Source organism: Dendrobates tinctorius, unplaced genomic scaffold (genome assembly GCF_039654945.1).
Source record: "Dendrobates tinctorius isolate UK_male_01 unplaced genomic scaffold, ASM3965494v1 ptg000035l, whole genome shotgun sequence".
Taxonomy (NCBI): Eukaryota; Metazoa; Chordata; class Amphibia; order Anura; family Dendrobatidae; genus Dendrobates; species Dendrobates tinctorius.
Genome location: NW_027361703.1, coordinates 7,912,068 through 7,928,539, shown reverse-complemented (window position 1 = coordinate 7,928,539; position 16,472 = coordinate 7,912,068). Strand labels below are relative to the sequence as shown.

The window sequence follows — 16,472 nt, the reverse complement described above, 5'->3', positions numbered from 1 at the left end:
CAGAACTTCTCCACAATTCAAAGACTCACTTATCCTTATATTGGAAGGGGCAGACACTGCACTAAACACCAAGGCTCGGGGCTACACGGAGAGACACAGGATTACAACATCTGACCTTATCCCAGCCTGTTTACTCCAGTTAATAGTCCCAATTCCACCCTCAGATCACTTTAATGAGGAGCGCATTTAAAAAAAAAAAAAAGACCCTGGTAAAGACTCCAGATTCGTCTGCAGACAGGTGAGGCAAAAGGCATGTACCAAAGAGGCAGCTTGATCCAAGCAATGGGTTTGCCAACCAACTTTTTTTTTTTCACTAAACTTACCTTTCCTTGGATTTTATTTATTTATTGTACACACCTACATAGCGCCATTAATTCCAAAGAGACATTAATATCCCTGTCCCCCCATTGGGGCTCACAGTATACAGTTGTGCTCAAAAGTTTACATACCCTGGCAGAATTTTTGCATTCCTGGCCTCTTTTCAGAGAATATGAATGATAACACCAAATCTTTTTCTCCACTCATGGTTAGTGGTTGGGTGAAGCCATTTCCTGTCAAACTACTGTGTTTTCTCTTTTTAAATTGTAATGACAATCCAAAACATCCAAATCATCAAAAGTTTACATACACTGGTGATTTTGGCCTGATAACATGCACAGAAGTTGACACAAATGGGTTTGAATGGCTACTAAAGGTAACATTCTCACTTCTGACCTGTTTGCTTGTAATCCATGATTGCATAAAAGCTGAGTGAGTTTCTGGGATCCAGATAGACTCTTGCATCGTTCATCCATCCACTGACGTTTCTGGATTGTGAGTCATGGGGAAAAGCAAAAGAATTGTGAACGGATCCATGGGAAAAGGTAGTTAAACTGTATAAAACAGGAAAGAGATACAAAAATTATTCAAGGAATTGCTAATGCCAGGCAGCAGTGTTCAAACTTTTATTAACAAATGGAAAATCAGGGGCTCTGTAAAAACAAAACCACGGTCAGGTAGACCAATAAAAATGTCATCCACAACTGCCAGGGAAATTGTTTTGGATGCACAGAAAAACTCAAAAATAACATCAGCTGAAATACTGGACTTTCTGAAAAATAGCGGTGTGGCTGTTTCAAGATGCACAATAAGGAGGCACTTGAAGAAAAATGGGCTGCATGGTCGAGTCACCAGAAGAAAGCCTTTACTACACAAAGTCCACAAAGTATCTCTCCTGCAATATGCAAAACAGCACAGAGACCATCCTCAAAACTTCTGGAACAAGGTAATTTGGAGTGACGAGACCAAAATTTAACTTTTTGACCATAACCGTTACATTTGGAGAGAGATCAACAAGGCCTATGGTGAAAGAAACACCATTCCTACTGTAAAGCACGGAGGTTGATCACTGATGTTTTGGGGATGTGTGAGCTACAAAGGCACAGCAAACTTGGTCAAAGTTTAAGGAAATATAAATGCAGCACGTAATCAGTAAATACTGGAGGCAAATTTGCGATCATCAACCTGGAAGCTGCGCATGGGACGTACGTGGATGTTCCAACATGACAACGATCCAAAACATAAGACCAAGCTGACCTGTCATTGGCTACAACATAAAGTGAAGATTCTGGAGTGGCCATCTCAGTCTCCTGACCTCAATATCATTGAGCCACTCTGGGGAGATCTCAAGCGCGCAGTTTATGCTAGACAGCCTAGGAATTTCCAGGAACTGGAGGCCTTTGCCAAGAAGAGTGGGCAGCTTTACCATCTGAGAAAATAAAGAACCTCATCCACAACTACCACAAAAGACTTCAATCTGTCATTGATGTTAGAGGGGGCAATACACGGTATTTAGAAATGGAGTATGTAAACTTTTGATCAGGGTCCTTTGGATATTTTGGGTTGTCATTGTGATTTAAAAAGAGAAAACAGCAGTTTGACAATAAATGGCTTCACTTAACCACTAACCATGAGTGGAAAAAAAGTTTTGATATTCTCATTCATATTCTCTGAAAAAAAGGCAAAGAAAGCAAAAATTCTGCCGGGGTATGTAAACTTTTGAGCACAACTGTAGATTCCGCATCAGTATGTCTTTGGACTGTGGGAGGAAATAGGAGTACCAGGAGGAAACCCACACAGACACGGGGAGAACATACAAACCCCATGCAGATGTTATCCTTGGTGTGATATGAACCCAGGACCGCAGTGCTGGAAGCTGCAGTGCTAACCACTGAGCCACCATGCTGTCAATTTCTTCATTTACATGCAGCAAGTTTTAGATTGGAGTCCTACATCTTCCTTTATCCCTGGAAGCTTGCGTTTATAACTTTTTGTTTGAGATCTCCTGTATACACCACGGCTAGTTACTTTATACTTGGGACTGCAGGGCTATATATACCGTTTTCATCATATCTTGGATAGAAAAATTAAAAACTTTTTTAGCTTCAGTCATATTCATTTGGGTCCTAGGCCTCAGGAGCAGAGTTATTTTGTGGGGTCTTGTAAAAATGAATTGGGCCTTACTGCAACACAAACAGAAAAAATAAAAAGGGAAGCACCACTATAATACAAGGGTCTGTTCACACTAGCACCATAGGTACAATTTTTAACTAATGCTATAAACAGACCAACATATGCCAATAAAATGGTTGGTCAGAGTTTCCTTGAGGTTTTTGTCATTTCAGTAGGCCAACATTTTGGATCTTAAAATTATTTTTCAAGCTGCTGTTATAAGCTAGTTCTAATCTACTGAGATAATGATTTTTGGGTTTTCATTGGATGTAAGCCATAATCATCAACATTAACAGAAATAAACACTTGAAATAGATCACTCTGTTTGTAATGACTCTATATAATATAGGAGTTTCACTTTTTGTATTGAAGAACTGTAAAAAAATTCACTTTTTGATGCCATTCTAATTTTGGGAGAAGCTCCTGTATGTGCACATGTCCTCAGTTGTCCTACTGAAGAGGCAGAACTTGGAGTAGAGAAGGCAGCGAGAGCCATGTGGTCACATGAATTAGGCCTCTTTCACACATCAGGTTTTCGCCGTCAGGCGCGATCCGGCTCTTTTGACAAAAACCGGATCCGGCGAAATGAAATGCCGGATCCGGTTTCCCCCCATTGACTTGCATTTGCGCCGGATCGCGCCAGATGGCCATGCGTTTCGTCCGGTTTTCGCCGGATCCGGCAATGTGTCGCAATCCGGCGTCTGGAAAAAACGGCAACTGTAACGTTTTTTGTCTCCGGCGAAAAAGCCGGACCCACCGGATCCGGCGCTTCCGGCTTTTTCACACAATGAAAGTCTATGAGCGCCGCAATGCGCCGGATCCGTTTTTTTTGGGTCTGAGCATGCTCAGTAGCTCTGCCCACAGCACACATATATAAAAGCATGACAGTGGGACCCTCAGCCACACCCAACATGCCACCCAAGACAGGAACCAGGCGCAGGAGAAGGCAGGAGACCACTGCAGCACCATCAGCACCACCACCACCCCAAATGGAGCAGCAAAGGGAACATGCTAAACAACGGGAGGGGAGTCCACCAGCAGATGAGAGACGGTAATTATCAAATCCCCCATTCCTCAAAACTAGGGCCATGGAATATCAAGATATTCATTGGCCCTTTGTTTCTCTTTATTCAACAGCCGCCCAAGAGATGCAGCAGCAGCAGCAGCACTGGCAGCAGCACCACCCACAGCCATGGAGTCTGGCCAGCAGGAGGACACCACATCTTCTTCTGGGAGCCCTCCCTCGCATCGTCAGCGTTTGATGGTAAGTTTTTATTTCCAAAATCCATCATCTCTGTAATATATGTCTAATCATTGCCTTTTATTTCATAACAGGAATCACAAGCTGAAGAGGAGCTCCCAGAAGAAGAAGGAAGGGGTGGACAGACACCTGGAGTGGGCTCACAATTGGTAAGATTTTTTCATCAAACGCAGAAACACAAGATCACACTACACATAGAAAACAATGTACCGCAGACATCACACAGCAAACAAATATGCCAACATCCAAATACATAAATTTTTTTCTTTTCTTCTCTAGTCTTCCCAATCTGGTGCTCGGCCAAGAGGTCCTCGCAGTGCCTCCCAGGGTCGTCGGCGACAGCAACGCGGCGGTCACCAGCGTGTAAGTATAATATTTAAGTTAAATTTTGGTACACTTTTTATTTCATGTCTTAAAGTGTGGTGCCTAATTTTGCTATTTTTCTCTTTTACTTTATCAGCCTTCACAGCGTGCTCCCGACTGACGGTGAGGATGGAGGAATAGATGTGGACCACCTCATCGATCTCGTCAGAGAAAGGGAGCCGCTATGGAATATGGCTGACCGCCGCCATGCTGACCTGATAGTTACCCGACGGCTCTGGGAGGAAATCTGTTCGCTCCTTGTGGACCGCTGGGAGGACCTCGATGCTCGGGCCCAGATTAAAGAGCATAAGTATATACAGTACCGGTTGCTTGATGTAAACCAGTGTTTCCCGAACTCCAGTCCTCGTGGTCCCCACGGATCATGTGTTCAGGATTTCTATTTACTATGGAAATCCTGAAAACATGACCCCTGGGGACCATGAGGACTGGAGTTTGGGAAACACTGATGTTGTATACTAACCACTTTGTCCTTTCTCGTTTCAGGGGAGAGAATTGTGAAGCGGTGGCGGTCTGTGAGGGATCGTTTCAAGAAGGAGTTCAATAAAGAGATGCGGGCCCCGAGTGGATCTGGAGGACGCAGGAGCAAGTACAAGTACGCACGAGCCCTGTCGTTCCTCCGGGATACAATGGTCACCAGAAGGTAAATATTACACACCACATGTAAAAAAAAAAATGTTTAGATGTAAAGAAAATTTTTCAGCCAGGGCCATGCCATGTCACTATTTTAATTGTTTTTTTTCTCTTTATTCCACAGCACGGTGAGCAGCACTCGGGAGCCTGCACGATTGGACCCTTCTGAGGCGATCCCTGAGGAGACCGGCACCGAGGGACACTTCGACCGCCCCGGTACATCTGCACCTTCCCACACATTACACCCATCTGTCCCATCCACCAGCGCAGGAGCATCGTGGCCGACAACATTACATGAAGCTGCTGGTGAGGAGATCGCTTTCCCTTTACCCCACCCTTCTGCCCCTGCCACCTCTAGTACACCTGCGGGTACTGGGCAGCAGCGGCAGAGGGGTCAGGAAAAGACTTATGCGCCAGAGTTCTTGCATCTGAATGCATCTTTCCAGAACTGTCTACCTCCCAACCTCCTCCTCCCACCCCAGTAGTTCCTCCACCTGCACCCCCTCCAGCCACTTTCCATCCTCCTCCTCCTATTACATACCAGCCACCTCCCCAGTACCAGCAACCTCCCCAGTACCAGCAACCTCCCCAGTACCAGACATCACCCCACTTCCAGCAACCTGCCCCGTACCAAACTCCTTCCCCATACAGCTTTCCATCAACATCATCTGCTCCTACAGTCCCTGCCCAACCCTCCACTCCACCACCAACCACCTCTTCTGCCTCTGACATGTCCACCCATTCTCTAGCTTTTTCCACACCTTCACCTCTAACTGTTCCTTCCCCACCACGATCCCAGTCCTCTCTCCACACTCCCAGTGTCGAAGTGTCCCGCATCCCCTCCAGCAGTATTTCCACCCCACATTACACAAATTTATAATATGTGTGTATTTTAATAAAAATGACCAGTTTTATGGTTTCAAAGCTTTATTAAAAAAGTTTATTTAAATTTAAAAACAGTTTACTAAAAAAAAAAAAATGTTAAGTAAAAGTTAAATTATTGTTTACACTGGTTGTCTGGCATTTCTTTCTGCAGCAAAATATGTTAAAAAAAAGGTTAAATACAGGGTATTTAAAAGGAAAAAAGGTATTCAAAACCAGGTATATAACTGTGGGTAAAAGGTAAATAAATTTTAGCTTTTTGCCACAGTTGTGTTCCTGGTTGTGTTTGAAGCAAAGTATTTCACCTAAAAAGTTGTGTTTATTGTTGGTGATTTCCTAACAATGTACACAACTTTTGTTAAAAGGTGAAATACTTTGCATAAAACACCACCAGGTACACACCTGTGGCCTAAAGGTAAAAATAGTAAGACCATGACAAGATAGCCAACTTTGGTTGGCAAAGGTATATACTGTTGGTACAGAAGGTACACAAGTTTGGTTGGGCACAAATCTTTCACACTGTCATCCTGCCAGTGTACTCTGCCTTGAGGTGACAAAGTATAGTGCAAAATTGTCCCTCATTACTGAAACCGTCACAGAACTTCTAGTGGTAATGTCATGGTAATCTTGCATGGTGGTTTCTTTAGAGGTTTCCTCAATGGAAATGGGTTCCTTGCAGATAACAAAATTGTGGAGTACCACGCACGCTTTGATCACCTCGTCCACAGTTTCTGTCTTGAGGTTGATCGCAGACAATAGGACCCGCCATTTGGCTGTCAGAATACCAAAGGTACATTCAACCATTCTACTTGCTCTTGTGAGGCGGTAATTAAAAATGTGTTTTGTTCTTGACAATCCTCTGCTACCGTACGGTTTCAAAAGGTGTTCTGACAGCTGGAAGGCTTCATCCCCTACACAGACAAATGGCATAGGTGGACCAGATGTTTGCGGCAGCGGTCTAGGGGATGGGAACTACAGAATTACAGTTTACGCCCCATGGCAGACAGTTTGAAAACTTGAGTCATTTGAGCGACCATAGGCCCCAATATCAACCGCAATAAATTTGTATTCCGCGTCAGCGATGGCCATGAGGACAATTGAAAAATATTTCTTGTAATTGAAATATTCCGATCCCGATCCGGCTGGCTTTACAATGCGGATATGTTTCCCGTCCACAGCGCCCAAGCAGTTCGGAAACTGATATATCTGTTGAAACTTTTCAGGAATTTCAATCCACCTCTCTGTTGTGGGCTCTGGTAAAAACTCTTCAGCTAAGGAGTCCCACAGTGCACGGCATGTGTGCTTCACTATTCCAGATATGGTGGAAATCCCGAGTCTGTACTGGAAATGGAGTGACGAAAGGGATTCTCCAGTTGCAAGAAATCTGTGGGGAATTAAAAAACAATCAATTAGTTTAAAATAACAGCATTACATACCAAAAGTCAGCTATAACACTTGGAGATACAAACTACCACCAACAAGATTGCAGTGAAAGTGTGCTCTGATGCGAGCATATCCAATAAATGTGGCTTACCTTAAAGTCACCATCAGACGCTCTGCGGGTGAAACAGAGAAGCGGAAATAGGTGTCCGCTTTTCTTATGAGGTGTGCAATGCGCTCCACCAAGTAATCAAAATTCTCCATTTTCATCCGAACATATCCAAAAAATTTCTCCGGGTTTCGTCTAAGGTCCATGCAGAGTGTAGAATAGACCCCACGCGTCATTCTCTGGGCTGTGATGGGGTGGATCCACAAACGTCGTCCACGATGCCTGATGCGCTGCTGTCTCGCTCTCTCCTTCTCCAGAACAATCACCCTCAAACGATTCGCCTCCGCTGTAAAATCCGCCAAATTCTTCAAAATATTTCCAATGACAACATCCATCTTTGCCAGTCACTTGCTCTTCTCTCCAACCTGCACTTTCTCCTCTACAACCTGTCAAAGAAGGGCTGTAGGAACACGCTATATATAGTTTTTCAGTAGCCAATCCCGTTCGGAAGGCCACAAGGGGCGTTTTTAAAAACCGGATCCGGCGTAATCCGTCAAAAAACGTATCGAAAACCGGATGAACCGGATGAGACGGATCCGGTTTTGGCTGTCATGCGCAAGACGGATCCGGCAGAAAACCGGATCCGTCACATCCGGTTTTACAAAACATTTGCCGGAACAGGCGCTCCAGCACGACGGCGAAAACCTGATGTGTGAAAGTAGCCTTACAGAGCTGCCATTGCCAAGAGCACAGGAGATGTGAACAATGCCGATCTTGAGGAATTCCACCAGGGCTGTGGAGTCGGTAAGCCACAGTTGCGACTCCGACTCCTGGATTTTATCAGGCTCCGACTCCGGCTCCGACTCCTTCATAAATGGCCAATTCATAACAACAAATTTACTGTTGTAAAAAATTAAACATCGTGCTTATTCAGTTTCTCACCATCATATAAGTAATCAGACCACTTAGAGCAAAAACTACATTTATTAGAATATAGCAAATAACTTTTATAAACTTTTCTAAACTGTAAGTAAATATGCAATAAACACTTTTATGCAGTTAATAAGAAGAAATCTATAAATTTGTCCTCAGAAAAAGTATTGCCTCTGTCAGATCCTCCTTCATGGATGCCCTCAAATCTGATCTAATTATTTTGAGAGCAGAGAACAACCTCTCTACACTAACTTGTGTTGGTGGCAAAGCAGTAACCACTCGGGCAACATCTCTGACAATGTCAGGATACAGAGGAATCGCTTGTTGCACTGTTATTTTTGATGAACGGTCAAATTTCTCAATTTCTTTTAGTGCACATGAAAAATTCTGCTGAAATGTACTGGCTGTGTTCCTTGATGGGGATGACTCTTCTCCTATGCGGGAATGCTTTGCACGGTCCTTGTGATCCAAATATTTTTCGAAATTAAATTCTTCATCAGTTGATGATGAGGGTGAAGATGTGGCAGGACGACCAAATTCTTCTTGTTCCTCCTGACTGTTCTGCAACCCTTTCATCCTCACTGCTATTTCAAACAGAGCTTCTTTTCCTTTACTTAGCTGTTGATCATCTAGAAGAATCCGATGCATTGGGTCTACATAAACAGCTGCCAAAAGAATGTTATTTTGTAATAGTAGCTCCTCTCTCCGTTTCATTGATGTAGCAATGCCACTTGCAATTAACCCTCCTCTTTGGGACAGGCGAAACATCAGGTTCTTCCACTCCTTTAAGAAAATACCTGGAGTTAAGTCCTCTGCTTGTAATTTTTTAGTCACTGTAAATGGGTGCTCTAGCAATTTTTCCAGCTCAGTCACCTGATTCCACTGACTTTCATTTAGCGTCACTTGAGGGTTAGCCATGTCTACAAGAAAGGTTTTCCGTTCAACCAAGCGCTGAATCATTAAGTAAGTACTGCCCCATCGTGTGGCTTGATCAATAATTGCCCCTTTTCCAGCACGTCTCTTCAAAATTGAGTCAACTTTAGGGGTTCTGGCAACAGTAGCCAATTTTCTCACCTTGCCAATCAGTGCAGCAGCATGTCCTTCTTGCAGACTGTCTCTTATAGCCAGCTGTAGCGTATGCACAACACAGCGCATGTGATGAATGAAAGAACATATTGACACAGTTTCAACAAGATCATCTAAACTATCATGTTGCTGTTCATCTGAAGCAACTTCAGTTTGCTCCTCAGTTACAACACTGTGTTCCTCTATTTCAAACATTTCTATGTCTGTGGACCCAGAATGTTCTTCTAGCTGCTGGTCACCATCATTACTCTCATTCATTAGCTTAATAGTACTTATCATATTTGAAGCATTGTCAGTTACGACAGAAAGAACTTGCTCTTTTTTAAGTTCATAGTCTTGCAGAACCTTTTCCACCAAGACCTGGAGAAACTCACTGGTGTGGTGAGCTTTGGTGTCTTTTACTGCCAATGTCTTGGTAACTATTTCATTTTTGTCACAAACAAATCGGACATTGATGGCAAAATAGTTCACTCTGTGACGTGTGCAGGCATCCATTTTAAGAAACAGAAAGCGTCCCTTGAGAGTTTTTTTAAGTTCTTCCTTTTGTTTAAAAGCTTCTTCGATTACTAATTTTCTAATACTCTCTCTCACCAGAGAAACACCAAGCTTGCGGGCCATTTCCCCATTCAGACACATAAAAGCTGGTCGTGAAAATAATGAAATAGGCACACTATCCTTTACAACAAGCTCTATGATCTGTTTTTTAAATGTATCTACTGTCATTGTCACAGTAACTTTGTCACTGACAAAATATCTTGCAACTGATGGCTGCAAAGTTCTCTGCTCCTTTGTTTGGCTGGAAGAGCTGGGCACTGGTTCATTGGTTTGGATGCAGTCTTTCTCATCCACTGCTTTCAGTACTTCTGGATGAAAGCGCTGTAAATGTCTCTTTAGATTAGAAGCTCTGGTAGGAGCATTTTTATCTTTGCCTGAATATGCACTCATCTTGGCTTCACAGCATTTGTTTTCGTCTGGATCATTTGTCATACACTGACAGACATAATGTTTTCTATCTTGAGTGATGGTGAAATGTTCAAATACAGCTGATTTAATGTGATGCTTCTTTGACACTCAGGTTTTTAATTCTGCATTCACAATCCAAATGACAATTGTTTTTCCTAAAAACAATTGTACAAAATTATTGCCAGGTCGTACAACTGATATAGTGGTCAGTAATACTGTTATTATTCCTCATGTACTCACAGTTAACTGATGCAGAGTTTGTTGAAAGGATAATACTTCTTACAGTCTTCCTCTTCTGAGTAGCAGGCAGCTGTGAGATGCTTGGAAGACGCACACCTAGTATGATCTAGTCTAGAGGAGGAGCTTTACTACTAAGAATTTGCAACACATTTTCAGTTTCATACATTGTAAGTAGAGGGGTTGGGGCAGCATGAGGTTAACCAAGTATAAGATTAGATAAGGGTAGTGGAGAACAGTGACACACAAGAAGTAAGAAATGTCTCTATCTCCAGCAGAACTGCTTATCACTGTTGTTCATAGTTTGATAGAACATATATATTTGAGTAACATTTATAAAATTAATATGAAAGTTCAATTATGAAATATTAATACATTTTTTTTTAAAGCTGGAGTCGGAACATTTCTACCGACTACCAAAACTAACTCAGACTCCACGACTCCGACTCCACAGCCCTGGTACATATAGCACACTGTATAGTGGTGTACTCTTCCTGCCACACTGTACATATAGCACACTGTATGGTGGTGTACTCTTCCTGCCACACTGTACATATAGCACACTGTGTGGTGGTGTACTCTTCCTGCCACACTGTACATATAGCACACGGTATGGTGGTGTACTCTTCCTGCCACACTGTACATATAGCACACGGTATGGTGGTGTACTCTTCCTGCCACACTGTACATATAGCACACTGTATGGTGGTGTACTCTTCCTGCCACACTGTACATATAGCACACTGTATGGTGGTGTATTCTTCCTGGCACACTGTACATATAGCACACGGTATGGTGGTGTACTCTTCCTGCCACACTGTATACCCAGCACACTGTATGGTGGTGTACTCTTCCTGCCACACTGTACATATAGCACACGGTATGGTGGTGTACTCTTCCTGCCACACTGTACATATAGCACACTGTATGGTGGTGTACTCTTCCTGCCACACTGTACATATAGCACACTGTATGGTGGTGTACTCTTCCTGCCACACTGTACATATAGCACACGGTATGGTGGTGTACTCTTCCTGCCACACTGTATACCCAGCACACTGTATGGTGGTGTACTCTTCCTGCCACACTGTACATATAGCACACGGTATGGTGGTGTACTCTTCCTGCCACACTGTACATATAGCACACGGTATGGTGGTGTACTTTTCCTGCCACACTGTACATATAGCACACTGTATGGTGGTGTACTCTTCCTGGCACATTGTGTGGTGGTGTACTATTCCTGGCACACTGTGTGGTGGTGTACTATTCCTGGCACAGTGTATGGTGGTGTACTATTCCTGGCACAGTGTATGGTGGTGTACTATTCCTGGCACAGTGTATGGTGGTGTACTTTTCCTGGCACACTGTATGGTGGTGTACTCTTCCTGCCACACTGTATACCCAGCACACGGTATGGTGGTGTACTCTTCCTGCCACACTGTACATATAGCACACGGTATGGTGGTGTACTCTTCCTGCCACACTGTATACCCAGCACACTGTATGGTGGTGTACTCTTCCTGCCACACTGTACATATAGCACACGGTATGGTGGTGTACTCTTCCTGCCACACTGTACATATAGCACACGGTATGGTGGTGTACTCTTCCTGCCACACTGTACATATAGCACACTGTATGGTGGTGTACTCTTCCTGCCACACTGTACATATAGCACACGGTATGGTGGTGTACTCTTCCTGCCACACTGTACATATAGCACACTGTATGGTGGTGTACTCTTCCTGCCACAATGTATACCCAGCACACGGTATGGTGGTGTACTCTTCCTGGCACACTGTACATATAGCACACGGTATGGTGGTGTACTCTTCCTGGCACACTGTACATATAGCACACGGTATGGTGGTGTATCTTCCTGCCACACTGTACATATAGCACACTGTATGGTGGTGTACTCTTCCTGCCACACTGTACATATAGCACATGGTATGGTGGTGTACTCTTCCTGCCACACTGTACATATAGCACATGGTATGGTGGTGTACTCTTCCTGCCACACTGTACATATAGCACACTGTATGGTGGTGTACTCTTCCTGCCACACTGTACATATAGCACACTGTTTGGTGGTGTACTCTTCCTGCCACACTGTACATATAGCACACTGTATGGTGGTGTACTCTTCCTGCCACACTGTACATATAGCACACGGTATGGTGGTGTACTCTTCCTGCCACACTGTATACCCAGCACACTGTATGGTGGTGTACTCTTCCTGCCACACTGTACATATAGCACACGGTATGGTGGTGTACTTTTCCTGCCACACTGTACATATAGCACACTGTATGGTAGTGTACTCTTCCTGGCACATTGTGTGGTGGTGTACTATTCCTGGCACACTGTGTGGTGGTGTACTATTCCTGGCACAGTGTATGGTGGTGTACTATTCCTGGCACAGTGTATGGTGGTGTACTATCCCTGGCACAGTGTATGGTGGTGTACTTTTCCTGGCACACTGTATGGTGGTGTACTCTTCCTGCCACACTGTATACCCAGCACACGGTATGGTGGTGTACTCTTCCTGCCACACTGTACATATAGCACACGGTATGGTGGTGTACTCTTCCTGGCACACTGTACATATAGCACACGGTATGGTGGTGTACTCTTCCTGCCACACTGTACATATAGCACACGGTATGGTGGTGTACTCTTCCTGCCACACTGTACATATAGCACCCTGTATGGTGGTGTACTCTTCCTGCCACACTGTACATATAGCACCCTGTATGGTGGTGTACTCTTCCTGCCACACTGTACATATAGCACACGGTATGGTGGTGTACTCTTCCTGCCACACTGTACATATAGCACACTGTGTGGTGGTGTACTCTTCCTGGCACACTGTACATATAGCACACGGTATGGTGGTGTACTCTTCCTGGCACACTGTACATATAGCACACGGTATGGTGGTGTACTCTTCCTGGCACACTGTACATATAGCACACTGTATGGTGGTGTACTCTTCCTGGCACACTGTACATATAGCACACTGTATGGTGGTGTACTCTTCCTGCCACACTGTACATATAGCACACTGTATGGTGGTGTACTCTTCCTGCCACACTGTACATATAGCACACGGTATGGTGGTGTACTCTTCCTGGCACACTGTACATATAGCACACGGTATGGTGGTGTACTCTTCCTGCCACACTGTACATATAACACACGGTATGGTGGTGTACTCTTCCTGGCACACTGTACATATAGCACACTGTGTGGTGGTGTACTCTTCCTGGCACACTGTACATATAGCACACTGTGTGGTGGTGTACTCTTCCTGCCACACTGTACATATAGCACACGGTATGGTGGTGTACTCTTCCTGCCACACTGTACATATAGCACACTGTGTGGTGGTGTACTCTTCCTGGCACACTGTACATATAGCACACTGTATGGTGGTGTACTCTTCCTGCCACACTGTACATATAGCACACTGTATGGTGGTGTACTCTTCCTGCCACACTGTACATATAGCACACTGTATGGTGGTGTACTCTTCCTGCCACACTGTACATATAGCACACTGTGTGGTGGTGTACTCTTCCTGGCACACTGTACATATAGCACACTGTGTGGTGGTGTACTCTTCCTGGCACACTGTACATATAGCACACTGTGTGGTGGTGTACTCTTCCTGGCACACTGTACATATAGCACACTGTGTGGTGGTGTACTCTTCCTGGCACACTGTACATATAGCACACTGTGTGGTGGTGTACTCTTCCTGGCACACTGTACATATAGCACACTGTATGGTGGTGTACTCTTCCTGGCACACTGTACATATAGCACACTGTATGGTGGTGTACTCTTCCTGGCACACTGTACATATAGCACACTGTGTGGTGGTGTACTCTTCCTGGCACACTGTACATATAGCACACTGTATGGTGGTGTACTCTTCCTGCCACACTGTACATATAGCACACTGTGTGGTGGTGTACTCTTCCTGGCACACTGTACATATAGCACACTGTGTGGTGGTGTACTCTTCCTGGCACACTGTACATATAGCACACTGTGTGGTGGTGTACTCTTCCTGGCACACTGTACATATAGCACACTGTGTGGTGGTGTACTCTTCCTGGCACACTGTACATATAGCACACTGTATGGTGGTGTACTCTTCCTGCCACACTGTACATATAGCACACTGTATGGTGGTGTACTCTTCCTGCCACACTGTACATATAGAACACTGTGTGGTGGTGTACTCTTCCTGCCACACTGTACATATAGCACACTGTATGGTGGTGTACTCTTCCTGGCACACTGTACATATAGCACACTGTGTGGTGGTGTATTCTTCCTGCCACACTGTACATATAGCACACTGTGTGGTGGTGTACTCTTCCTGCCACACTGTACATATAGCACACTGTGTGGTGGTGTACTCTTCCTGCCACACTGTACATATAGCACACTGTGTGGTGGTGTACTCTTCCTGCCACACTGTACATATAGCACACTGTATGGTGGTGTACTCTTCCTGCCACACTGTACATATAGAACACTGTGTGGTGGTGTACTCTTCCTGCCACACTGTACATATAGCACACTGTATGGTGGTGTACTCTTCCTGGCACACTGTACATATAGCACACTGTGTGGTGGTGTACTCTTCCTGGCACACTGTACATATAGCACACTGTATGGTGGTGTACTCTTCCTGCCACACTGTACATATAGCACACGGTATGGTGGTGTACTCTTCCTGCCACACTGTATACCTAGCACACTGTATGGTGGTGTACTCTTCCTGCCACACTGTACATATAGCACACGGTATGGTGGTGTACTCTTCCTGCCACACTGTACATATAGCACACTGTATGGTGGTGTACTCTTCCTGCCACACTGTACATATAGCACACTGTATGGTGGTGTACTCTTCCTGCCACACTGTACATATAGCACACTGTGTGGTGGTGTACTCTTCCTGCCACACTGTACACCCAGCACACGGTATGGTGGTGTACTCTTCCTGGCACACTGTATGGTGGTGTACTCTTCCTGCCACACTGTACATATAGCACACTGTATGGTGGTGTACTCTTCCTGCCACACTGTACATATAGCACACTGTGTGGTGGTGTACTCTTCCTGCCACACTGTACATATAGCACACGGTATGGTGGTGTACTCTTCCTGCCACACTGTACATATAGCACACTGTATGGTGGTGTACTCTTCCTGCCACACTGTACATATAGCACACTGTATGGTGGTGTACTCTTCCTGCCACACTGTACATATAGCACACTGTGTGGTGGTGTACTCTTCCTGCCACACTGTACACCCAGCACACGGTATGGTGGTGTACTCTTCCTGGCACACTGTATGGTGGTGTACTCTTCCTGCCACACTGTACATATAGCACACTGTATGGTGGTGTACTCTTCCTGCCACACTGTACATATAGCACACTGTGTGGTGGTGTACTCTTCCTGCCACACTGTACATATAGCACACTGTATGGTGGTGTACTCTTCCTGCCACACTGTACATATAGCACACTGTATGGTGGTGTACTCTTCCTGCCACACTGTACATATAGCACACTGTGTGGTGGTGTACTCTTCCTGCCACACTGTACATATAGCACACTGTATGGTGGTGTACTCTTCCTGCCACACTGTACATATAGCACACTGTATGGTGGTGTACTCTTCCTGCCACACTGTACATATAGCACACGGTATGGTGGTGTACTCTTCCTGCCACACTGTACATATAGCACACTGTATGGTGGTGTACTCTTCCTGCCACACTGTACATATAGCACACTGTATGGTGGTGTACTCTTCCTGCCACACTGTACATATAGCACACTGTATGGTGGTGTACTCTTCCTGCCACACTGTACATATAGCACACTGTGTGGTGGTGTACTCTTCCTGCCACACTGTACATATAGCACACTGTATGGTGGTGTACTCTTCCTGCCACACTGTACATATAGCACACTGTATGGTGGTGTACTCTTCCTGCCACACTGTACATATAGCACACTGTATGGTGGTGTACTCTTCCTGCCACACTGTACATATAGCACACTGTATGGTGGTGTACTCT

General features: G+C 44.7%; 1 protein-coding gene across 2 annotated transcripts in view; it reads right to left on the bottom strand.

Moving 5' to 3' along the window:
* The window catches only part of GXYLT1 (glucoside xylosyltransferase 1), a 61,500-nt gene that overhangs the window by 43,484 nt on the left and 1,544 nt on the right, over window positions 1-16,472 (bottom strand). The window lies entirely within an intron of this gene.